Here is a 27370-nt window from a genome sequence, read left to right as displayed (position 1 = left end):
TCCTAGGAATCTCCTGGCTTGTCTTCATGAGGCAAGCTGACTTTGTGAGCTCCTGTTAAATCTTGTGTCATTGTGATTACCCCTGGGCTTTTCTCTTTATTGCTCCTTCTACCTTCAGAATTAATAGATTGGAGAGATTAGGTCAATTGGCATTTCTGAGGCAAGTCTGAATTAATTTTCTTTGGCTTGTCTTGTTGAATTTCACACTCCCTGAACATTTCTCACTGATAAGCAGATTATGATGCTGGCTCATGTACAGGGATAGCAACTCCAAATGCTGTATTGTTACCTTTTAGCACCATCAACTGCAATCAACATGATCATTTATAAAGTTAAAGCTCTTCATTTTAAATCTGTGTCAAGAGGCTAATATAACTGTGATTTTAATTACTAAAAAATCAATCTAAAATTAATGTGAAATTTAACAGTGGATGATGGGTATGAAACCCAGAGACACCTCTCCTTGGGTGTTGTCCTCCATAAAAATCACATTAACACAATGCTGGCTTTTTATTCAGTAGCTTTTAAGTTTAAGTTAGAAGGTTTTTGTTTTGTTTTTGTTTTTGTTTTTAGGGATTTGGTATTGAAATGTAAATCATGGTAAATCAAACTTTCAAACAGTACAAATATTTTTTTCCATTTGCCACTTATGACAACTTTTTAGTGAGAATCATTATAAGAAGCCACATGATTTTCTGTGTTTAGGAAACCATCACTATCATTAAGCTGGGCAATTGTACAAGAAATTCATATCATGTAAATGGTGAGAATTTGAGGAGATTTGGCAGAATCATCACACTTACAGTGTATATGTCCAAATATTTGTAAAAGTAATACAAAGAGAACCAAAAGAACAAAAAAAAAAAAAAAAAAAAAAAAACCAAACAAATAAACCAAGCAAAAAGTAAAACAACCAAAAAAAGCAAAAACCAAATCAAACCAAACCAAATCAAACAACCAAACAAACAGCCACACAAAACACAAGAAAGCTAAACTGGATTTTCACTTGCTTAGGATGTCAGTTAGCATAATCTTTACAATATTGTAGAGAGGAGAAGGTGAAAAAAAAAAACAGTGGAAAAGGAAAATTCTGTATGACTATCATAAAATACAAAAACCGTAAGACGTATAATAATTGCCATCTCTAAACATGGGGAAAAATCAAGTAAAGTGTCTTAGTTTTGAAGACAGAGGGACTATGTCATTGAGTCACCAAATTTTTAACGTCACCAAGAGCACGCAGCATTGACAGCAAATATAGGCAGGCCATGAAAAATCTACCACAAAATGAATTTAGATCCATCCTTCTTAAGATACAGTATCTATCTTCCAGTGGTCAATTCTCTGATACAGTACCCTGCACCCTCAGGAGTCCTTAAGCTGAGAATCTTCTTTAGAAACATTCAGTTGCTAGGGCACCACTGGCCCCAGATTGTCCTTTCTAGTAAAGAGCATTTCTCTGTAAATGGGATACTCATTCCTGCCCTGAAATAGGGTATGTCTCAGGCTCTGTCCTTGGGTCTCTTCTCTCATACACGACTAACATTGATTATCTCCTTAAAGGTCTTAGAACAGCTCAAAGCCCATCCTTGAAATATATCATGTAACCTATCTTCTCTCCAGAGTCCTACAGTAGAGTAATTCCATTAAAATTTTACTCAAATATATATAAGTGATGGGTACTTCAAAATTTCCTAAAAGGCTTGTTCCTAAACAAGTGACAGATCTAGGTTCTCTATTTCCTTATTATTTTAGGTAAAAATGTAAACAAACAAGCAACAAAAAAAAACAGAACTCAAGTAGTCTTTGCTTTCTATCATGTCCTTGACCAAACCTCTCAGCATATAAGTAATATCACCACTACATCCATGTCCAGACTATTATTTCATCTACATTTTTGTCTTTTTCCCCACTAAGAGGTAAGTTCTCTATATAGAAATTACAACTTTATAAATCAATAAATCAAATGAAAATTTATTCCTACCTAGAACATATTCCCAAACTTTACTGATTATAACTTCAATGAACTGATATTTTCAAGCATTTCAGGGGTATAACATTTCTAAGTGCCCATATAGGAATTGTTTACTTAATAATTAAGAAACTATCACTTAAACAAAGTACAGTGAAGTAATTCTTAAACTTTCCTGAAAAATTTGGGGGCTGAATAGGAAATTCTAAAACCCCCAACATTCAGTACTTAGAAAGAGGAAATGAAAAACCATGTCTGCGGTTCCTTTGTGTATGATTTAAACCTTCATGTTAAGAAGAAAAGTCAATTCCACTAATATACAAATTGAATAATTACTAAAGTGACTATTTCTACTATTATAGCTAGAACCAAACATGCTATTGATATTGGTAAGCAATAGTTCTCTACAGTCCTTTAGTTACATTTGCATCTATAAAACATGGTGAGACATATAGATTATAGTCTAGTTTTTCATAGAACATGAAATCAAAGAAGTGTCAGAAATTATTACAATTACTACCTGCTTCAACTTTGGGTATTTAACCATTAGGAAAAAGTGCTCTTTTCATTGATTAACAATGTCTCTTCATATATAATTGAAAATCATTCTTTGATAGAAGAGTAATATTTCTTGTTAAAGTGAAGCATTAACTGAAATTATAAATTTACTTCTCTGCAAAATATTTAATGATTTATATGTATAACTCAATTTTCTATTTCATGCAGCAGTAAAGAAATGGAGTCATTATTTCACAATTACATGAGTACTGAATATTGCCATTGGGAGTTTGGTGTGTGAATCATCCTATCGGATGGCAAAGAGAACATTTATAACAAATACAATATTGCTTCTTTAACCTTAAGACTTACTGTAATGAAGTGACATATTATACATGTGTCTAAATTCTTTCTTTCTATCGCTTCTTTGCCATGTCTGAACATTGTGTTGATCCCTACTGAGATCTCTGTGAACCTGAGGAGAAATGGCTCTTAAAGAATATTCAGATATAGGATACAGGAACTAAATATAGGTCCTTTACAAGAGCAAGTATTCTTAACAGCTAAGTCATCTCTTCAGCCCCCGGGTCTGTAACATTTATCAGTTTTAGGCAATTTGGATTTAACTGTATATATCAGAGAAGCAAATGAGACATTAACCTGTCTAGGTGTCAAAGACAAGTCCTCATGTTCCTCATAGATCATGTTAGTTACATATGTAGTACCAAAGGTTACTGAACCACTCATGGAAGAAGAAAGTGCTACTAACGACATCACATTCAATACACACCATGCCAGCATCTGAGGGATGCGGAACTACTCCTGACAGAAGGAAGTAATATTAAGCAAATAAAAACTATTAGAATCAACTTATAATAAAATAGTTAGAAGTCTAATCTCTTAATATTAAAATAAAACAAAATCAAAAATAAAAAGAATACTTATAGTCATGGTTGAAGGTTGCTAATCAAATTGTTAATAAATATGCCTTGAGAAATGTAAAAGTTGTGTTATCTGAGAAAGAAATTTTATGATTTTGGGGGATAAAAACTGAATCTTAAAAGTAGAAAAGTACTAACAAAATGTTCTCTATCTTGTATTCAATTAGTGTGGCCTTTTCTGGTCTGTCTGATATTCACTGGTCCTTGAAATATCTTAATGCATCCCTTTGGTTTTCCAACTGACTGCAATAACACTTTCCATAGAATGTGCATACTCATATCACATACAAGACATGTGATATGAGATACTTGTCTTCATAGCTTATCAACTCCTCCCTGGCAATACTCCTTGAAATTGTATGACACTGCTTTCATAGTGTTTCTAAAATTTTAGCAGTTAAAATAAATATATTGTATTTAGTCTATCTGTTAGGAAAAAAATTTAAAAGGGAAACTGAGAATTTATTTAAGTGACAGGTTGTTTGCCTAGAATATCCCTCCATTCATTCTCCAGGTTCAGAAAGAAACAAAGAACATTGTCAAAATGGCAGTTTACCTTAAACTTCATATTTGAATGGCATACATTCTTTAATAATGCTTCTGCCATGCAGAGTTCATTCTGATTTCTTAGTTTATGCGTACTCCTTAACTTTATTTGTTTGGTAGATAATGATGAAAAAAATGTCAGTGACTGTTTATGATACGTACATAACTGTATAGAAAACATTCAATTTTCTATCTCATAAGTTAAAGTTTATTATTACTGATACTTGCTATATGCATAACAACTTGTATTTAATCTTTGAAATTATGGGGATTTATATGTGGGTTTTTGTGATATATTCCATAAAACTCAACACTACATCAATATATTTCATCAGGTCCTTTTCTCCTGGAAAAGTTGTCACAATGAAGTTTCTGATTCAAGGGTATATGTCAACATATAGTTATGCATTAACTGTATTCTTATGAAGAATTTATTGACATTCTGAAGAAACATGTTTAATTTTATATTTTTATATTAAGAATCTAGTGTTCCCCTGCTATATATCTGAAGATACTTAGCCCTGGAAAAAATTAATTTATTGAGCTAATGTAAAAGATTATTAGATGTTTTAAGTTTTATAATTAATAGCTATTGTTGTGAAAGTGACATTATCCTACTAATTACTTTCTAGAATTACAAATATTTGAGTGCATTGAACAAATCCAACTGGAATTCAGCAGAAACTGCATGAGAAAATGGTTCCCTGGACAATTATAGGGCATAAGATAATTGCAATTGATAAGAGTGTAATTTAAAGATAGTATTCCTGTATGTGGAATAGATGTAACACTACAATGGAGATCATAGTATCTATGTGGAAATATGTTCATATTTAGATATAAGACATATTGTATAATTGACTATAAAGAACACATATTACCATATGATAAAATTATATTTTGTCTCTCTCCGTGTGTGTTTGTTTGTGAGTATGTGTTTGTGTGTACATTCATGCATATGGTGAAGGCAAGCAAGTGTCATAGTACATATATGGAATTCAGCAGACAACACAAATATCAGGTCTCATGTGTTATCTAATATGTTAAAAGAACATCTTTCTTATTTTGCAGATGCTTATACTATTTCAGATGGACCGTGAGATTTTTTGAAATTTCTTGTCTCTACTTCATGATTTTCTGTAGGAATGATTATTCAGATAACAAATTAGGGCTACAATATCTAGTTATATGTTGTTTCTGAGGACTTGAAATCAGTTACTAATGCTTGTGTGGCATAGAATTTACCCATCAAGGCATCTCACCAACCCAGGAAAATATTACATGTGAAAATAACATAATCTAGATTTAGTATAAACATCAGTCACTTGAAATATTAAGTTTGTTCATGTACTCAGCTTATTTTTAACCCTTCTTAAGAAAATTAACTGGGATAATATATTGAATAAATCTACCAAATAATAAAAACAAAATCAAACAAACAAAAAGCTTTCACAGTAACATAAAGAAATTATACAATTGATATTTTTCAAGTATTATAAGCATCTTCATTAGGTTGATTTTTTTAATTCGATATTTTATTTATTTACATTTCAAATGTTATTCCCTTTCCCAGTTTTTCCTCCAGAAAGCTCCCATCCTTCCTCTTTCTGCCTCTATAAGGATGCTCACCCACCCACCCACCTACTCCCACCTCCCCACCCTGGCATTCCCCTACACTGTGGCATCCAGCCTTGACATCAATGGGAGGAGAAATTAGGTTTTTTTAATGCATTAATCATGCATACAATGATGCAAGAAGGAGTATGGAGGAATCTGTTCAAATGACTCTTCTACTACTTGAATGTGAAGAGAGTAGGGTCCAGGGAACAATATGGATAGTGATGAATGAGGACATTCTAAAACTAATTAATAGTCATTTACCTTTGAATATGACTTGCAATCAGGAAGTACGGAGCTCATGATTGTTTTCATATAATAGAAAAAATTTTACAAGAAAAAGAAAGGATGTGAGGTTAGGAAATATTGAGTGTAATAAGATGTATGTCATACCAAGTTTTACCCCAAAATCTAACATGCATTCGAATCATCTAGTAACTGTTCTGAAATGCAGTTTCTACCTCAGAAGGGACAAAGAATTTGTCTTCAAACTAGCAGGCTCCTTTCCTTTACAGACACACTGCATTTTGAGAAGCAAGATGTTAAAAAAAAAAAAAAAATGAAGGAGTTAACTTCAAATGATTTGTCATAAGAGGAAAAGATTAGAAAGAATGAGGGGGAAAGGAGAAGTTATTTTAGCTGGTGACAGATCAATGAGACTGTAATTCCACTGTGCCAGCCATAGCATTTATTTTGACATACTGGTTTGATAAATGTACAAATATCATCTTCCCATGTACCTTGAGACATGGAAAATTCATGGTTTTCATAGGCTGTTTAAGTTGTTAAATGTATGTAAAAAAAGACCATAGTAAACTCAAAAATGAATTTTTGGATAATAGGAACTTGCTGTAGTTTCAGAGAGGGAAGCATGAGTATTTTTGTTGGGAACTTGAAAGTATTTTTATTTGTCCCTATCTTCGCTTGAACATGTGTGTACCCAAACACTTCTAACATTTTTCTTCTAAACATTTCAAGGCTGCAAGCATCTGTCTTTCTCTGTATTATGTTTTATATCTAACCTATCTCCCACAGGCATCAAAGCTGAACAAGATGGTCATGCTGTTCCAGGCAGCCCTGAAAGACAAACAAAAGAACAAACACACCCCAACGACTTAAAACTGGCAGCCAAGGGAGCTCTCCAGGTTACAGGATGCTTCTCTGATCCTCCCAGTAAATATAAAAAGATTCTTTCTTCAGTTACTGAAAACAATCATAACTGCCTTTCCTTGAGCCTGGTTGAACCTCTGGGGAGAGAGGAAAGACATAGTATAGAAATATGTACCAGAGTGACCAAGGTAGGATTTGATTTACAAGAGGTGGCTGGCTGTAAGCTGAGAAGATCAAGTAATGGGTTTCCTTAGATACATTTTCCGTTTTCAGCAGTTTGAGTAATACTAAGGTTCTGGAATAAAATACAGTTTCCTAAAATACAACAGACTAATATATGATCTTATTAAACTGCCTACTAGACCACAGCCATGACCACCAGATTGTGGTGCATGTCTTCAGATTCTGTTGAAATTCAGAAATTGCATTTACTTGTTTGCAATATAGATGGGACATTTCTCCAGAATCAATGTACACAGATTTTAAAGCTGTTATTCTAGAAATAATTGACTTTAACTAGTAAAATATAACCTTGAAAGTATATACAAGTTTAGATCTTGGGTATACTAATAAATTTAATACTAAGAAGAATTTTTAAAAGGCACTTTGGGTTAACATAATGATTTCTGTACACTTATGTGAAGTTTCAGTTTTTGCTAAACTACATTTCTATATTGACTATGCAAATAATTTTTCATAAATCCTCACAAAATAGTGAATAATTATTACTTTTTGGAGCCTTTGTCTTAAATAAATGGATGAAGAATCTGGGCCTTAGGAACATTGTTTGGTGCCACAAACAGCCCTTTGGTTACTTATTTTATCTAATTTAAATCCAAGGATGTAAGACTATTTCAATACATTATTGAGTATTTGAGTGAATTTGACAGTTATCTTTTTAAAGCGTTTTCTTTTAAGACCTTGTTCTCTCCACAAGCTTGATTTTTCCCTTACTAATCTACTTTAAATTTTAAAAAAAAGGAAACATAACTTTTCATACACACAAAATTAGAACATGTGGTCACATTTTAGGCTGAAAACAGCAAAACTCCAGGAGAGAGGCTCTGAGCTCACTGCAATTTTACAGCAGCTGTTGTTCCCTGTGACTCTCTAACCTATCTCTTCCACAGACCAAATTCCAACTGTGAGGATTCTCACTGGTTGTCTTTCATCCTAGCTTCTCTGCATGTTCTACCTGGGGACTCTAAAGTTACCTCTCCTGATTCTATGGAAGCCCTGTTAATCCTTCAAGAAACTGTAACAACAACAATAATTTCGAAAAATTAAGGGATGTATAACAGAACATTAATTATTCAATATGCCTAACCAACCCTCTTTGTGAGCTTGTATGTTAGCAGCAAACCTTGGGACAAACAAAACCATTAATTAGCCTAACTGAGCATCTCAGAAGGAATGCATGCATGTGTGCATGTATGTGTGCCTGTGTGTGTGTGTGTGTGTGTGTGTGTGTGTGTGTGTGTGTGTGTATTCTTCAAAACATATATAGACTGGGAATTATCTTTAATTTTGTTTTCCGTATTTGGTTTGGTTTTGCGAAATAAGGTCTCATTCTGTATCAGAGGCTGTATTAGAACTCATTATGCCTTAAAGGCTGACATCAAGTTCTTGACCCTCTCATGAATTCTCGGATAATAGGTGTGAGCCATCCAACATGACTGTAAGTAATTTTGTAGGAGAAAAATACTCTTACCCAATTACCCAAAATTAACAAAAATTCAAACTTCCAGTAGTGCTTTGGGATAAATTTTAACTGTCATATGGTATGTTAAAAGCTGGAAGGAAAATCTAATAAGCATTGGTGGCTAAACTCAGAAAACCAGAATCTATAGTATTGAGTTGCATATTCAAGATACATGGGTACAATCCTATAAATAATCTACAGGGCTAGTCCTGTCTTTCCCTTTTTATGTGTATCTATACCTTTAAAAATCACTCTATAGAAACACATTGTTCTCTGGTTCATTCTCCAAAAACACATGTGAGTTCCCTGTTTGTATGGAGGATGTAATACAATGCTGTAATATTTACCATGTAACAGGAGGTAAGTTTAACAGTACAAGCAAGCTCTTTGCCCAATCCTTTTGGCAAACACTGCTTTCCATTTGCTTCTCTCTATATATAATGCCTAATTTCCTTTATTATTTTTCTTTTTTTTTTTAAAGAAAGGTAAATTGAAATGTGCAAATAAATGCTGGTTTCTAGCACAGGGAATGGTTTCTCTGCACACAATTCTGATAAAATTCACCTTTGTTTGTTAGCATCTAAATTTAAAAAAAAAAAATGGCATGTCAGATTTTTCTTATATCATGGTTTAGTTTCTCCAGTCCAGTGAAGTAAAAAATACCTAGCAAATCAAGCTAATCCCTGCCAAAGAGGATAGCATCATACATATGATCCTCTCTTTCCTTGGAGGTTAAATTCTTCATCTAATATGCATTGGAAATTGTGTTATGGTCTACATGATTTGAACACATGAGCACTTGTGTGTGTGTGTGTGCATGCATGTGCACATACACACAGACACACACACACACACAAAATGGCATGTCTGACACTTTTCCCTTATAGCTTCATCCCTTCTCTTCATTTGACATATTTGCACATTCTTTAATGCATTTTTGGTAATCGATTTTAATGATATTTAAAAGAAGAAAATATATTTAGGAAAGAAAGCAGAATGTCTACAATCTCATCTAATAGTGAACATGGTTCAAAAATAAACATGAAATGTATCTAAGTTATCTGTCCATAACTTTCTATTAGATTTCCTCACAAAAATAAATAACCCCTGTCTAAAGTTTATGTTACTGTGAAGATGCATTTAGCCCCTTCTGACTGATGAGAGGAAAGTGGATTTAATAGAAATTGGCAGTTAAAGATAAACCTACAGTAGTAAGTTTGTGGAAGTGTTAAAGAAAGGTTCTTTTAATTTCTCAATTGTAAACTCTCCTGAAATCCCCATGGAAACGACCTTTTACTAATTCTGTCCATATTTTTATGGATGTGAAACCATTTTAAAATATTTCTGTTAAATCAGATTTTATTGTACAAACAGAGCTAACATTTAACTTAAGTGTCACTATTATTTAAGTTACACATACACAGAACACAAAAAATAACATTAACTTCAAATTTTTAGGTGTAGATTATTGTAGTTTATGTATACACTAAGAGTTTAAAAAAAAAGTTGACTACAGACTGCCAATGAAGAACAACTTAAATGTCACAGTGGGAAGCCAACTTTGTTGAGGGAGTAATATCAATGTTACTTATGGAACACAGTGATGCTTGCTTGTGACTAAGCAGTATTCTAAACTATACAAGAAGAATCAATGCATTAATACACCCATGTAAACATTGTAGAGATTTTAATAGTATGAATTTCTCTGTTTTACAAAGGTTGAGATTCTCAAGGTATCATTACCTCTGCACCAAAACAGTTGTCAAGGGAAAAATTTGTTGACCTTGAAGTAAAATGAGCTTTGTATTTCCTCTTTGCTACCATTTAGGTCAGTGTATAGACATTTTCAGAAACCAAACATCTGCAACTGACTCACCTCTGTCATCTCACAATGACATATCTGTCCATAACTTTCTATTTGATTTCCTCACAAAAATAAATAACCCCTAAACTTTGTCTCAAACTGAAACCATTTTAATAATTTATTAAAATTTACTTGTGAGAAGTAATTACTTCTAAAACATTAGGAAACTCATCACAAGTTAAATGATCCATCTCATCACATATTACTATTTTATAATTTTCCTCACCTCTCATATACAGAAATGTTTACAATTATTATTTTATGAGATTTTTTTAAACTTTAATTTTTTGCAGTCATGGACTGTGATGAATTCTTTAAATTAAAGGAAGAAACTTGCAACTACTTTTTTTTTCATTTGATTTTCTGTGTAAGGGCTTGGAAATTTGGTGACTTATTAAGTTTTGACATAAAGGGACCAACTAAAGAAGACAAAATAAAATCCAAAATAACTAAAGCATAACTAAATACAATGTAAGGGTTATTTATTAAAGTAGGGTCGATATACAAAAAAAATTTTGTAATGAGAATAACATGTATTTTTTTATAGAGATAATTATGAGACTGATCTGGACTAGAAACTTGGCTGAGTAGTGTCAAATGATAAATCTTCATAGGAGAGCATCATCACAGACACATAGAAACCTCTGTCAATAGAGTTACTGGGTAACTTAGTATTTTGAAGCTATTTGTGTTCATACATTTTGAGATATGTAAAAATAATGATTCTGTTAATTCCTGGATATCAAACGATGTCATAGTTTGTGAGCTAGGGTGAGAGTTTGTGACATTTGTCATGATTCATTTAATTTTAGCAGACCTTGATGAGCAGACATAAAATCTCTGCTTATTAAAATGGTAGTAGAGGGAAGACAAGTGTTCTCAGGTGCCCCCATGTACGGAATACGGTGACATTACTACATTTTCACAGTAATAACCCTATAATAATAAAGAAGAGTTCATTGATAAGAAGCACCATAAATTATTCCTAAAAAGAATGAGATATTATCTAGGGTGTCACTCTATAAGCAGAAGTATCCAGCAAATTCTGTTCTACAAAACGAGATGACAAAAGTAATCAAGTTATTTGTCAGTAGTCCTGGAAAAAGCAGTCTTGGAGAAAGTTAACAGTCAAAAAACTAACCATTTTTAGGAAAGGAATATTGAAACTTTATTTTAAATAAAGAGTTGTTTTTAAACCATATTTAATAAGTACTGAGAGTCAAAACACTTATTTTGGGGGTATTATAAATTTTAAAATGCCACTAGAAAGTTTTAATAAATTGACAAGAAATATTCTCTGTTAAAATGGATTCCAATTAAAAAATACTTACAAAAAATGATTTTTCTGTGATCTGGCCCTATTGCTTTCCCTGTTACACAAAAAATATTTATAATACAAACTGGAGTTTCTGAATGGCCCAGTGAAATAGTTAAAACAACAAACTTATGTATGCTAAACTGATAAGCACTTCCATACTAAAAGCTACTGAACATGTATAAAATGATTAATTAATTGCCAATAGGTACAATATTACATGCACATATTTAATAATCAAGTTAATAACTACCTCTTATTAGCAATTCATATCTATGATATATAAAAGAATTAATGAATTCCAATATTCTTAACATCTTATATAAGACATGAACTAATTACCCAAATGAATAGTGAAAAATAGTTCAAGTGTCTTGTAGTGTTTTTACAAACTTTTAGTTTGTAAATAGTGAAAAATAGATCAAGTGTCTTGTAGTGTTTTTACAAACTTTTTAGAAATAAAGTAAATAAGTAAAATAATATTTTAGTTTGAAAACTAATATGGTTTAAAGTTCATATTTATGTTACAATTGCTAAATATATTTATGTTACAAATTGCTGTTTGGTGATTTGGGGGATCTCTAAAGTATATACATTTAATTGAATGTCACATGCAGAATTTGTACATGAAAGTAAAAATAATTTATATTTTAATTTATCTTGCTAATACTCAAAAAGGATAAGTACATTAAGTATTATATTTGACCCTTTTATGTATTTTACCACTATGCATAAAGTTATCCAAAATTTAACTGAAAATCAGTAAATTCTAATCCATGCTATACAGTTAAACACAAATGTAAAATAACAATTTCCCTGTCAAAAAGAATTCAAAGAAATGTACTGAGAGTCTATTATGTTCTAGAAGATTTTCATTGTTTTCTTAAGTTTGCTGTATGTCCTTAGCTAATCTTCTGAGGCTCTCCCAACTTCCATATTTACTCTCTCCCCCAATAAAGTTACTTTACAACTATATATTGACTGTTGTGACTCAGTTGGTGTAAAATGTTCTCATGTCAAATAATCAAAATGTAAAATCACTCCACACAACACCATACTGGGATCAAAAGTTAAAATACATTTAAAACAATGAGAAATTTAGCTTACTGATATATATAATACTAGTAAATATGTTATTGAACATCTTCAGAATGTTGTATGCGTTTAACCAAATCAAATAGCTAAGAAGCAATACTTATTTTAAAAAATATGTCAACATATGAAAAAATAGTCCATAAAATATTAACTAATAATGACATCTTCAAACCAATTCACATAAAAATATTTAAAAAAGAAAATTGGTATTCAAATAAATTAAATTTTGCATTAAACATTTATTACATATGATCTTTTAATACATAAATAATTTTTCACATTTGATAAGTATCATATTTCAAATTTGTAAGCTAAAATTAGAGTTTCTAATATTTTCCATCTCTATAAATTTATATGTGTAAGTTTATTTCTTGTCTAAATGGATATATGACTATTTTTATGAGATTTTAAGAGTATGAGCTTATACTCACATACACCTTTCTAACAATGAGCATGTTATATATAATGGTAGTTTTAAATAAATAATAGAATATATATTTAGTGGTATCATCTATAAAAATTTCTGTAGATATGAGTCTACTCATCCTCTCCAGCTTTTCTCAATTAAACAAAATCCTATAAAATGTGACTATTAATATACATTTAATGCTGTGAGGGTTAAATTTATAAGAATATACTTAACATATTCATTGGGGCACATCTTGAGAAAAAACATAATATTTTGAATAAAATACTTGCAAATCATTACAACTTGCAGAAAAAAAAATGAGCAAAATAACTATTAAATGGCAAACATTTTCAATAGTAACATACCTCCATTTTAAATTACTTCTTTTGAATAGAATGTCAGATTGCTTTTCCTGCTTTTGGTCATTTACTGATTGATAAACCACTTGCCTGGTGTTCTTTGTTCTTCACATGTGACTTTGATATGCTAATTCATTTTATTAATGATTGCACTGTGAATACATATTCTTTTTAGGGTGTGACATCAGCAACGCAAACAAGGTTTGCACATTTGTTTGACTAGATGAATTCATTTCTCTTGAACATTTTGCTTTCTTATTATTTGAAACAAAACTTAGAAGAAAAAAATTACAAAATGGACAAGATAGGTTAAATAGTTCTGACCTGAATGAATAAACTTTACAACTGACAGATATTTCAAGATGTTTATTTCATGCTTATGATGTGTAAGTTTTAATGTGTTTATCTGCTTTTACATTAAATATCACTTAAAATAAAGACCCTTCATGAAAAAGTTCTTTGGATGTTGTGTTTGTTTTGAGGAAGTAAGATAGTAAGTAGGCAATGAAGTTAATCTTCTATAGAAATTTAGCTCAATTGTTTATTCCCTTTGTATGGAAGCAAAACAAAACTCATAGCAAATACACGTGCGCTATATATGTATATACAGTCTTCTGTAGTAATAGCTTAGTAGGGCTACTTGCTTAGACTTCATAGGTTGACATTTACATATCGTGATGATTCTTTGTGGAATAGGGCTCATCCTCAGACTAGAATTCTAAATTTTCTTATAAAATGAGTAACTCTTTCTACTAGTGAGCCAAGTTTTTAAAATATGTAACTCTGTTTTTATTATAGAAAAAAACTTGAGTCTTGTCAGGCTCAATGTTGAGCCAACACTTTACATTTGTCTTTTTAGTAGCTGTTCAGCTTCTATACTTTAGGCATGAAAGGGTTAAGGAGAACTGTACACTTGTCACTTTACCTCCTCTCTTCATAATTGCTTCTCTGTAGTCTAGAACATTCAATGTCCATGTAGCTGGACATTCTGATGATGAAACCTGTATTCATTGGTTGTAAGTAGGCACTTAAGGGGGAAGGGGCTCATTGGTGTCCCCTAGCCAAGTTCCAACATGCATGAGCAATGAATCACTTAGGAAGACTTCCAGCTCAACACAGGCTAGTTAGCTACCAACCCACATGACTTTGCTTAATATTTTATGAATAATATTAAGTTCTGAAATTTGCTATTAGATGACCAAAGGACAATAAAATATTCACAAATAAATTCAACACAAAGTCTCAACATTGTACAAAACAATTTCTGAAACTTTATTGTGAATTTTAAAGTACATTTAGTAAAGGATGTTATCCTTAATATAATGAATTAAAAATAAAGTGGAAAGAAATGCACATACTACCTTTAAAGCAAGAATAAGTACAGACTTGTAAAGCCACAATATATACAATTATATGAGAGTAATAAGCTTCTAAATACATTAGGCATATATCTATTTAAATAAATAGTAGAATACTTGATTTGACATATGTGAGCATCATACTGATTACATCAAAAAATGTTTTTACAAAATATAGCCAAAAAATGGAAAGTTATACATTTTGATAAACAACTTTTAAAATAATTTATATATATATTCATTACTTAATTCAAATTATGGTGTACAGAAGTCTATTTCTATAAGGACAAACTTTAATTTTGTGTATAACACTGATCAGTGAATATAGATAATAATAATCATCCCTATAAGTTAAGAAGCTCCTATTCAACTGAAAGCACTACCCCAGGAAGGACAATTGTACCAGTTATTAGCAGTAATATTTTTAATAACTTATACATATAACACATTTCAAATTTAGTTTGTCGATTTTAAATTTTCTAAAATATATCATTCAATTCTTGAAACAAGTTGCTCTTGTATGATAAAAGTTACTTGAAACCAAACGGAAATAATTGGTAACATTAAGTTTTTTATTTTCTCTGCTATTCACTTTGTGATGTAACACCTCTGGTTTACAGTATTTAATTTGGAAGTTACCCCTAAAACCTTTGATTAGGACATTGTGTGTTGCTCATTAGTTAAAGTTTTATGAATTCAGTATTGTTTTAAAAAGCAGTGGTGCATACTTTATCGATACTGTGACTATAGGCCATGAATATTCTAGGAAAATTTGCTATCAAGTGTTTTGCCACTCATCTTTACATAGTATAGGTGAACTTCAATAGGGAAAATGTATTACTCAAACTTATTTAAAATATACAGACATTTCTATATACTTGGGTATATGAAAAGGTGGCTATTTTTTAAGAAGTAAAACGAAATGTAAATTACCATGTTCTATGTTGAGTTCAAACAGTTCTTTTGTTTTGTATATGATTCTTTAAAATAAAAAAAGATGTAAATAAAAAAAATCCACATAGAGGTGGAAGATGAGCAAAAAGTCAACTTCCTTATCACTCTTTAAAACTACTTAAGCAAATATGATCAAAAATATATTTTGCATTTATGTAATGACAATATAGTCAGATAATTATGTATCAGGCTATGATTATAGGGTGACCAATTATATATCAAAATTTCAGTGTTTATATCTGCAACACAGAAACAACATAAGAAAACATATTTTGTTGCATTTTATTTTTAGGATATTAGGTAATTATTGTATCTGAAATTTGAACAAGACAAGTTAAAAAGTCTTCTACACCTGCCCTGCATCAAATGACGTTTGAATGGAGAAACTTCTCAGAGCAGAGAGCCAAAGAATCCCTGTAACTCCTCAATGTGGCTATTGGCCAGCATGAAGTGCACACATGCAATTGCATGTAACCAGTTGACACAGAGAGAATGTACAGAGGACACCCACTTCCAGTTTAGGCAAGGCCATAAAGCTTTAAAACTTTACTTCCAACTTTTAATCCAAGATCGAATTTCAGTCAAGAAGAAAGACTATCAGAAACATTGCCATGAGTTTATAAGAAGAAATAAGAAACTTTTCCGTGATGTTATTGTTTTCATCTATGACTGAGCTATGTATGTAATTGTGTCTGTGGATGAAGTCATGTTGGTATATGTTACAGGTAATCAAAAGATAAATGGGGTTCGAGTAACATATGATGTTATTTTATACACTGTAAAATAAACTGAGTTAATTAACAAGTTGCCATGTTTTCTCAGGACTGTGCTTTAAGATATTAAATGTTGCAAGTAATTACTTACTAAACCATGAAATATGTTCATGTTACTACTAAAGTAAGATATGTAAGTCTCTTAATATTTCTTCTATGGTGTTGGAAATTAAAGAATTTTTAACATTGATAATTCTTCAGTTTATTTATAATAAATATAACAAAGCTTCATATTTATTATAAATAAACTGAAGAATTAAAAATGATTGGCTTAGATTTCCTGTTTCAAGTTAGATTTAAAAGCTAAGTTTTAAAAAAGGATACTATGCATTATTAATTGGCATTGCCTAAATCAGCAGTGTCTGTAAAAGTGGTATAAAATTTTACCATTTCCATAGTTAGGCTGCTAATGTTTATATAATCTCAAATACAGTTTGTTGATCAAAATACAGTGCATGCACCAAGCAAAAGGACTTTACATCTTATACTAAAAATACATCTCAAAACAATCACAGTGTCCAAAATGTAAAGATTAGCACTACTCTCAGAAACATATAAAAATTTGGCAACATCCTGCCAAAGTAATGTTCAGGAATAGTGATTGCAATTTTCGCACATATGTGGAAATACTTCAAAATTTTTTTTAAAAAAAGTGTATAGTTTTGTCTATAGACACAGTATTTACAATATGAATTACAATAGTCAAGCCTTATATAGTGAGGGTAGGGTGAGAAATTCAACAGTTGGAATAAGGAGAACCACTACAATATATTGAAGTTAAATTTTCATTACTAAAATTTTAGAATCTAATGGCAAAATGCTTTCTTCTTATGATTTCATAAAATTCCATAATTCTATATGAGTTGGTTTATGTGTATTTCATTTTCTTTTTCTTTTGTTTCTTTCTTTTGTTCTTTTGGAATCTAATCTTATTTCTCTTTGGGCCCAAGAATTTTCTTTCTGTAAGTACTATTTCAAGAAATAAAAGTGGTTATGCTTACATATATAAAATAACACTATACTATAGTATCATTTAAACAACACACAATACTGCTTCATTTAAACTAGTATTTGATAGCTGTGAGAAAGGATTGGGTAAGTGAGAAGAATCCCATCATCTTTGTTGCCTAGTTATTTCCTGGTTGTTCTTTCCTTTCCTTTTTGGAAATTCAGAGTGTCAAAGGCTAGTGTGTATTTTGTCTCTCATATCTTTGAAAGCAGTGCCCAGTTTTCCCTCCAGTTCTATGAATCCCTTTGTGCCATTCCCCAGCTGCCTAGAATTACCATGCATTGATATGTAATTGGTAAGGTAAAACAAAAGGAATCCTCTGAAGTGCTTCTGCTCTACTCAGATCAGAAATTGTCTATCCTGGACTACTTGATTTAGCTCTTGTGGTGTTCATTAGGGTCATGTCTACCTGCATGCTACAATCATTAAACATAGGCTCAAGGGCAGGGCAAATGATCACCAATGTGCAGGATGCCAATGTAAAAAGTAATTTCATGCTTTCACATCTCTTCATGGGTTTAGTCTCCCCAAATAGGAGAAGTGTAGCTATATTTCAAGTTATTGAGAAACCTATATTGACACATGATTTTAGGTTTTGTTATTGTCTGCACAAGAGTATCTCTTTTCACATTTCCCCAAGGAATGCTATTAGGACAATCTAACATCCAGAGCAACCAAACTTAATAGTATTAAGTTTGTAATTTAAATGTATTAAGTAATAGTACTTAATAGTATTAAGGTACAGTTGCGGAGAGATTAATTTTAAAAAAAAAAAATCTCTTTCCACATCTAATTAAAACTGAGCTCCATCAAAACATATCGTTTTAAAGAAATTAGCTGTTCTAATCATGATACACAAAGCAAAAAAAGTTCTTCCTCACACCTCCAACAACGCTTTAGTGGTAACACTGAGATCAAAATTTTGTATCTCTTTGTGAATTTGAGCTCGTAACTTAAAAATGAGAGTTTCCAAAACAAAACCCTAAACTCCAGCTTAATTGCAATAGCCGATCTAATAATACGCCCTTACGTAAATCTAACAACTAATTAACAACATAACGTTTACCATCAATCAATCAAAGCAGAAAATGATTCTTTAATCAATAGGCTCTGTCTTGCTCCAAAATAAGAATGATTTAAATTTTATGGCTATTGATATTAGGAAAATGTTTCTAACTCATAGTAGCTTTCAGTTTAAATTTTAGAACATGAGAAGCAGAAAAAAGAAACTGAGTCTTGACTTCTACAATGTAACTGAAGATTTAATTCTATAGGTGCTTTAAATTAAAAATTAATCTTTTTAAATTGTGTTATATCAAGTACATATTTTACAATGATTACTTCTTTTTCTTTTTATTGTAGGACCATGACAGATTTTAAGTTTTAAATAGGAATGGTGTTGATCAAGCAATCCCATGATACATATTCAGAAACGTGATAGACAAAAGGTAAGGATGCCTATTTTAAGGATCGACCTCCATTATCAAATGGACTATAAAAAATTGTTTAAATGATTCCCACTATGCTATGTGTACCTTCAAATTTATCACCAATTAAACCTGTAGCATAAGCAATCAAATGTTTTATGAAAATGCATCTAATGTAAGACTGTACCATAAACCAATCTGATTTTAATAGATTTCTAGGGTAATATGTTGCAGATCTCAGAAGGATCTTACAAGTTTAATATGTGAATGAAAAAATTAGAACATGCTATTAAAATTTTAGCAAAAGAAGAATTAAGTGGCTGGTAGTATAGTAATATATATATATATATATATATATATATATATATATATATATATATATATATATGCATTTTTGGCTTTCAGGGATAAAATTGAAAAGCCTGCTCTAAGAAACTAAGAACTAGGGGGTTTGTGGAGGAGAAACCAGGAAGGAGGATAACATTTGAAAAGTAAATAAATAAAATAACTAATAAAAAAAGAAACTAAGAACTAAAAATATTATAAAATAGTAAAATAAATTATAATGTCTTGTGTTTAAATGGACATGGGGATATATCTTTACTGTGTGACAGAGAGAGATTGGGAGACTCACGGTGGTGTGAGCTGACAACTTTGTGTTGAAGAGGATGAGGGTTGTTGTTTCGTGGATACTTAGAAGTGAGGATGGATCAAAAAAAAACGAAACCAGAAAAACAGAAAAAAGAGACAAATCAAAATGTGAAAAAAGAAGAGAAATGCTAATTACAGTCTAGTAGTAAAGCGAGACCTACTTTTTAATCATTAAAATCTGACCTTCCATCTCTTCTTGAACTTTTCCCTGATATAAAGAGTTGTTTAAAATAAGAACAATTACAAATGCTGTTCTATTTAGAGATGAACAAATTGTTTTAAATTCACTGTTAAATTCCACTCTTTGAACACGAAGAGAAAAATAACAGCACACTAGACTCCTACTGCTTAAAAGATCCACGTGCTAATTCCTTTTTTTACAATGCACTGTTTGTGAATTCTCATTGTAAACTGAAAAGAATCTCCCATGACAAAGGTAGAGTTTTATCTCTATGTCTTTTCTGCAAAGTAAAACTAGAAAAGGGTAATTCTGACTTCAGATATCCCGACCCCCATTACTGCCTTTGGTGTAATGACATCAATGGGTGCACTATAGTTTTACTTTTTAATATGAAGTTTCTGTGATAGACTGATAAAGTGTTGCTCAGAAGGTAAAAACAAAATCAGATGACTGGAGAAACAATCTTAAATTCTCCCCACTTCTTAACCCTTTGCCCTGTGGCACATTTGCTCTTCCACAGTTGGAAATTAGAGTAAAATTTAAGAGTACCTGTAGTTGGTTCTAGCTTACAACTTACTACATGTGAAAATGCCAAGAATAACACATACACACCCAGTAAAATTAGCTTTTCCCATGCTCTAGTGCTGAAAAAGGTCACTGTACAACAATCTTATTAAAACCCAAATGTAATACTACCAACCTGAATATGTAACCTGTCTGTGAGGGACACAAACATTCTCTACTTCCCTGTGAAATCAGATCATATTTAGCTGAAGTTATTGTAGAGTATGGTGACAATTTAGTTCTACATGTTTATAAGACTGTCCTAATTTTTAATGATGACTAATCATGTTAAAATAATCAATAATTGATCTTAATAACATAATACTGGTAGCATTTTATTTATAGTTTCAAGGTTCGCTTTCTCTTTGAAAGCTTCTGTAACTCTATTATGGCTATACAATGTTGCTTTTGTCTAAATTCCTAATGAATTTATTTCATTTCCAGCCAAAATATTGGAAAGCATAGTCCACACAAGTTCATTAGGCTACAAGCGTCCAATTTCAAATGAGATCATATGGTTTCATCTCTTTGTACTTCTACAATGGAGAACTGATTTGATTAATCGCAGAGCTGTGATTTGCCCTATTGTTCCCAGAATGGCTCTTTCTGACAAAGGCTCTGTAAACTCACAGAATTTTATAACTTGACTGTCCATCTTGTTATCTTACCAGAGTCTATTTACATTTTATTCAAGCAATTATAGATCCCAAAAGCTAAGGTATATTTAACCCCCAATCTACTTTTTCTCTTAATCTAATCTTGTGTTACCTTTATACTCTTTATAATTTGCCATTACACTCATTAGTGCCATTAAGTAATTGTTATATTTTATTAGTAGTAGCAGTCAGGAATCTACAAAGTATATGGTCACTTGCCTGCAACTCGCAGATAGCATTATAAATACACAAAGCCCAGTGATTATACTGGCCATTGCCTAATAGAACACATTCATATGTTGTTTAGTATTAGTAACAGCAATGACATGTCTTCTTTTGGGCACAAAATATATTTAATAAATCAGCAACTTGCCCTTAAAGTCTTAGACCTTCTCAAGAGTTGGATGAGGGAACCATTGAGGTGACACACATGTTGATTGCATCACTCAATGCTGTTATGAAGTTTCTCATATTATCTTTGATATGATGACATGTCCTACAATTAAATAAAAATACTGAAAAAAGTAAGCACTGGGTAGCTAAAGTGTACCACCAGCCCACTACAGAATGGAAGATTCTTGTCGTCACTGAAGGCTTTCTTAAACAAACATCTGGGGGATCAATAATAAAAAGATTTGCATAGAAAGAGGCAAAGGCATCAAGATGCAGAACCGATGCATTATCACAGCCATGTGATGCCACTGGATATATATAACCAGAACCATTCCATCCATATTCCTTATTCCCAGTTGATATTGATCATTGGAGTCAAAAAAGTATCCATTGGATTTTTAGGGCAAGTTTATTTTAATATCACTTTAAGTGAAACTTTATATTATAAGGGTTTTCTGAAAACTACTGACATCCATTGTTTTGTTCTGAAATCTAACACAAATGGAATGTATTAAAAAGAATTACTTGATTCCCATGTATTGAAGCTTACAACAAAGCTTTCTCCAAAGTGCCATATTTTAGCATCACGTTTCCTTGACATGCTGACAGAACTACACCATGAGAAAATACTCTGGAAAAGTCCCTGAATTCAGGTTTCCTGTAAGATTTGCTTGCCACATCTATGTCATTCCTAGTTCAAAATGGAAATGCCTGGACATTTTAAGGAAGGCTTATTTGGTGCCTTTCTTGAAACAGAAAATGGGGAACTTAGAATATAGTATGTTCTTTTAAATTATCTTTAGGTACCACGTGGCATTGCTGAAACTCTGATTCTCCTCCATCATAATCAAAATTTCATAAAGAAGTTTATGTGCATGGCCAGATATCTTTGTAATTTTAAACATGAATTTTCTTCAATAATCAATGGATGATTTTAAATATTCTATAATTTCATTCTGTATATTTGGATGAACTGTGCTGCCTATAATACAAATGAACATTAGTTGACTTAATTCTCATAAGATCTGTACTTATAGCTAATCAGTCAAAACTAGTAATGTTTTATACATTTTCACACCAATACACTATACCAAAATTATCTGTTAAAATTTTAAACTTATTTTCATGCCTAAACAAAAGTGAATCATGATAAAATAATATACTAAGAAAAACTATTACAGTTCCATTTCTATTTTAAATTGATTATATTTTAGATACTACTGTATACTCCAATTGTTTGATAATATTTTACATCCTTTAATGGTATTTTGCACTGTTAGGACAAAACACAAGGCCTTGCATATATACAATAAGTCCCTTAAACTGTATCCTTAGGCCTACATTTTCATTTTGTAATTTGTGATTTGTGATTTGAGTGGAACAAAAACTTTTAGGTTTAGAATGGAAAAAATTAAGAACATTACATCACAAAGATAAAGCCATTGGTTTGCTCTCCATGGTGAAAGAGTGAGGAATGATCATAACAACAGCACATCTCTCTCACTGTCAGCAGAGACAGAGCTATGGATTTCACTTTTGCTTGAAAGTTTTGGGTCCACATTAATATAGATTTGAATAATTTGAGCATCCATCAACTGCTAATAGGAAGAATTAGGCCAAATTGATGCTGGGTGGCATGAGGAAGCCAAGGAATGATATCTTTTTAAGACATTTAAAGGCTATAGTTTAATGTTCAATGATAATAGAAAATTTTGAGCCTGATTATGTAATTTTTCTATCTATTTTTCAAGTCAGAAAGCAAATTCTCCTAGTGCCTAGCGGAACTTTAGTAAAGGAAAAGTGGATGATAGTACATATGACTGAAACCAAGTAGATACAATCATGTACAGCAACATTTTGAAGGTATAAATTTATATGTATTGAATTTAATAATTACTTCTGGCTAATTTTATTTATTAATACCACACAGTAGCTGAAGTAACTGAGGAAAAGCAAGTACTTGAAAACATACAAAAATGGAAAATCGGTGATTATTGTATCAATGTTGCAACTGGCATAGGCCTAATTACTTTTAGAAATAGCCTATAACAGAAAGGGACACACATGTGGTTTGCATGCCAACCTTTGTTTAGATGAACCCCCTGGTTAAATTCACCCTATCCTGTTCATTGGTTCTAAAGTAGTTTACCAAACTGTCAATATTTTCATATTAATAAAAAGTGAAGTACAAATTTTTATATAACTGCTCATACTAATTCATTTATGATTCCAAAAAAACCCTTATTTATATTTCAATTAATGTATTTAATTAACAAGTGTGTTTTACATTTTATTCCTGAGCTCTGAATATTTTAACAGGTTTCAATTTTGTAGTTCATTTAATTATAGTAATTACTTGTAGATAGTTGCCTAAGCAGCCACAGAACAGTTGGAAAGATCCTTTTAGAGTTAGACACCAGCTTGGTGGTTATCAGAGAAGTCTAATTGCAATTAAAATAGAACATTTTCTGGCAGTGAGCATTTTTGTTTTTTTCAAATACATTTGCACAAGAATGCACAGGTGGGGACCTGTAGTTTTTCTTTTTCATAAAGCAAAGATATTCACTCAAATGATGCTATAATTGTGGAAAGGCTTGCTTACATAAGGACATGCATTCTTATGTAAGTTAGTGTCTTAGAAATGAATGAGTTAAAAATAACTCCCTGCCTTGCCTAAATGTAAAACCCAATTGTGACACTTCCTTCTGTGATGACAGAAAAACAAAGTTTCAGGATATGAATGTTTTCAACATTAGAATAAAACATATATAATGAAGGTCCCCTTCATTTTAACATTTATGGTATTGCACGGATTCCCTGAAATATTGCAATAAATATTCATAAGAAAATGGACTTGCCCAAATGACAACCATCTGGAGGAAAAAGCCAATTAGACCAAACATATATACCAGCCAGAGTTTGATGTCTATATTGCATGTCTATGTTAAATGTATGTTCTTTCAGCAGAGAAGGCTGAATTTTCTATAGAATGATGTCACTTAAAATAATCCCTGCAAAGATATTGCTACAATGTGAAACTTCATTTTTTTTTTAGAACCATTGCCTAATTTGACTTGGGTCACTACTCAACATTTCCAGTGTATATAATGGATTTCATCTGGTAACAGAGTAAATGTGGTAATCTTATATAGTTAAAAACCCGAGGTCTTACTTGTCACTATATTTCATGAAGATCTTGTCCTGTAATAGGAATGTGGGCTTTAGAGACAAAGGAGTCCATTTATTTCTAAATTAACTACAGAATAAATTTAAAGTTTGTATTCCTATAATTAGAGTAATATATCTTAGATTTTTATTGTCCCCTTAAAAGATCAGATTTCCTGGGGCAGTTTTTATAAAAAACGGGAGATGTTGAAAATATATTTTAGAAAAATGACACCATTTAAAACTGAGAGAGTACTCATTTTTACATAAAAAAAAAATTGTGATTAAATCCATTGAAATTCTTTAAGCAAATCCAATGCCATGAATTAAAAATATTTTATTGTCTAACACCATTTGTGAAACACAGTTGAGACTTACAACTTACATACAAAATTATAGAACAAATCAAACCCATAAAGAATGTGTATGTGTTTGTTTGCGTATACACGTGTGTTTATGTGTGTGTATGTGTGTGTATATGTGTATGTATATGTGTTTATGTGTGTGTATATATGTGTATTTGTGTGAGTGGGTATGTATGTGTGTATATGTGTATATGTGTGTGTATATGTGAGTGTGAGTGTGAGTGTGTGTGTGTGTTTGTATATGTGTGTGTGTATCATCAGATCATAAAGCCAATCTTCATAATTCCTCTATCAAATAATTTTAAAGAGTCTAAAGTACTAGGATACACTACTCTAAAATAAGTTTTGATATACATGAATGAAAACGTAATGTAGTTCACTAATCTACAGAGAAAGGCTGAACAGTGTTATATTTACATCCAGTAAGTATTAGGAAACAAAAAATGTCATATTATTTTCTGAGAAGCCAAGCAAGCCTGTTCCTAGACTATATTTGTGATCATTATATGGAATAGAATTTAAACAGAATTGCTGGAACTTCCCTAACAAATGAAGAGTAGGTATTACTAACATGGACACCGTGAGTCAGACTGACTTAATTGTCATTTAGGTATGTATAGAAAGAACAGACAAACAAATAAAGCTGTATATAGTATATACATAAAACACAGACAGATAGATATTTTATATAGCTATATTAAGAGATGCCATCAGAATGTTATATATTTCAAATAAAACAATGACTCTAAACCCTTAGAGTATATTTTACCATTTAAAGTATGCCTGATTGATTGTCCTTTTGACTGAGTGTGTTTCTGTGTTCTTTATGTAGCCGGACCTTACTGGACAACTAAAAGACCTTACTGGCCAACTAAAAGATCAAATTCTGTAGAAATGAACAACCCGAGCAGGTGTGGGGCCTGAAATAATGTCCACAGACACTCACATTAGTGTGAATCGTGAAGTCTAAATGAAGCTGTACTATTTTCCCCTGGGTTTTATTGTACACAAAAAATAATAGTTAAGAATTATTTTTATGTTTGTGTTTTAAAGTCACTTTGGAGATACAGGCTTACATGAGCTTAGAATCAAACCAAATGCCAATCCAAAATTTAGCCTATGTGTAGTAAAAGGGGTAAGATAACAAAATTTTAATATTTATAATCAAAGTCACAAGAAATTAATTGAAATTTGGCTATAGTAATTTTCTATATGGTTAATAAAGCTAGTTACAAATTTCACTGTAATTTGCTTCAATTTTAAATTACAAATTTCAATTTTATCTTGATGTACTTAGCTATTTAATAAGAAGGATATACTTTTACTCAAGTTATTAAGAAATGGTATCTTTAAGTAAAATCCTATTGTGCTACATTTTTACATCTTGTTTTTATTAATATTTATGTCATCCACAAACTCACAGGCTGTAAATTTGAATACTCAGGCATGTGTAACTTACTTGTAGATCAAAATATATTATTTTAAAATAAAAGAAAGTAGAAAAAACTGTTGGATATAGGACTTCTATCATCAATTTGGCAAACTCTAGAAACGATCCATATATTCTCAGGCATTTCAACCAGTTTGCTTACACGGTGGATGCTGTTACTTCAACAGAGATACTTTCTAGTATATGGAATAATTGGAAGCAAGAACCAGCAGGTTTCAAATGATTCCAGCTGCGTTAAGTACTGACTGTGCAACAAATTTGGTTTTATATGTTGTTTTGTAATAGGAGTGATATGAGAAGTGAAAATCCCCAGGTAGGGGCCGCTCCTATGGGTAATAGACAAAGAACTACATTAATAATAAGTGCTAAAAGGAACAGGATGATTTTAAATGTGGAAGACAAGTGAATCAGGTACAGGTAAAATACAAAAAAAAAAAAAAAAAAAAAAAAAAAAAAAAAAAAAAAAAAAGAAGTAACTTCACAGACCAAATAATGAGAACTAAAATCAAAGCAAAGCATTTTATATATTGTATCCCATGTTGTTACAGATCAACTTCTTACAAATTTTAATAATGAAAATGATGTCAACGGAAAAGTAGACGAATGCAAAATTGTACCTACTTAAAAATTTTAAAAATTACTGTAAAACAAAACAATTATAAGCAAAATTAAAAGAACATTCATCCATTAAATGAATTGGGTACCTCTGTCAGTGCAGAGCTGATATGCTTAAACAAAAGAGATGGAAGACAGTCCTGGAATGTTTGAAGAATATACTTCATAGCTGGTTGATACTTGCTATCACAAAATATTAACAACTATGTGTATGTCCATGGCACAAAGAAACCAAGGGGATATTTCTATTGTCTAGGTGATGCAATACTGTATTAATAACCACAACATTTCCGTATAGTAGATCATCCTGTCACTTCTGCTATGACAAATATCAAATTATTTCAATGGTCTCCAATTTCTTAGCTGTAAAATGAATTAAAT

The 27370-nt window shown here is 31.3% G+C and overlaps 1 protein-coding gene across 4 annotated transcripts in view; it reads right to left on the bottom strand.

Moving 5' to 3' along the window:
• The window catches only part of Pcdh9 (protocadherin 9), an 828173-nt gene that overhangs the window by 785188 nt on the left and 15615 nt on the right, over nt 1–27370 (bottom strand). The gene's annotated exons all lie outside the window — the stretch shown is intronic.

The sequence above is a fragment of the Arvicanthis niloticus genome, chromosome 3 (genome assembly GCF_011762505.2).
Source record: "Arvicanthis niloticus isolate mArvNil1 chromosome 3, mArvNil1.pat.X, whole genome shotgun sequence".
In the NCBI taxonomy this organism is placed as follows: Eukaryota; Metazoa; Chordata; class Mammalia; order Rodentia; family Muridae; genus Arvicanthis; species Arvicanthis niloticus.
The sequence above is the reverse complement of the archived record's forward strand: the minus strand, read 5'-3'. Positions and strand labels throughout refer to the sequence as shown.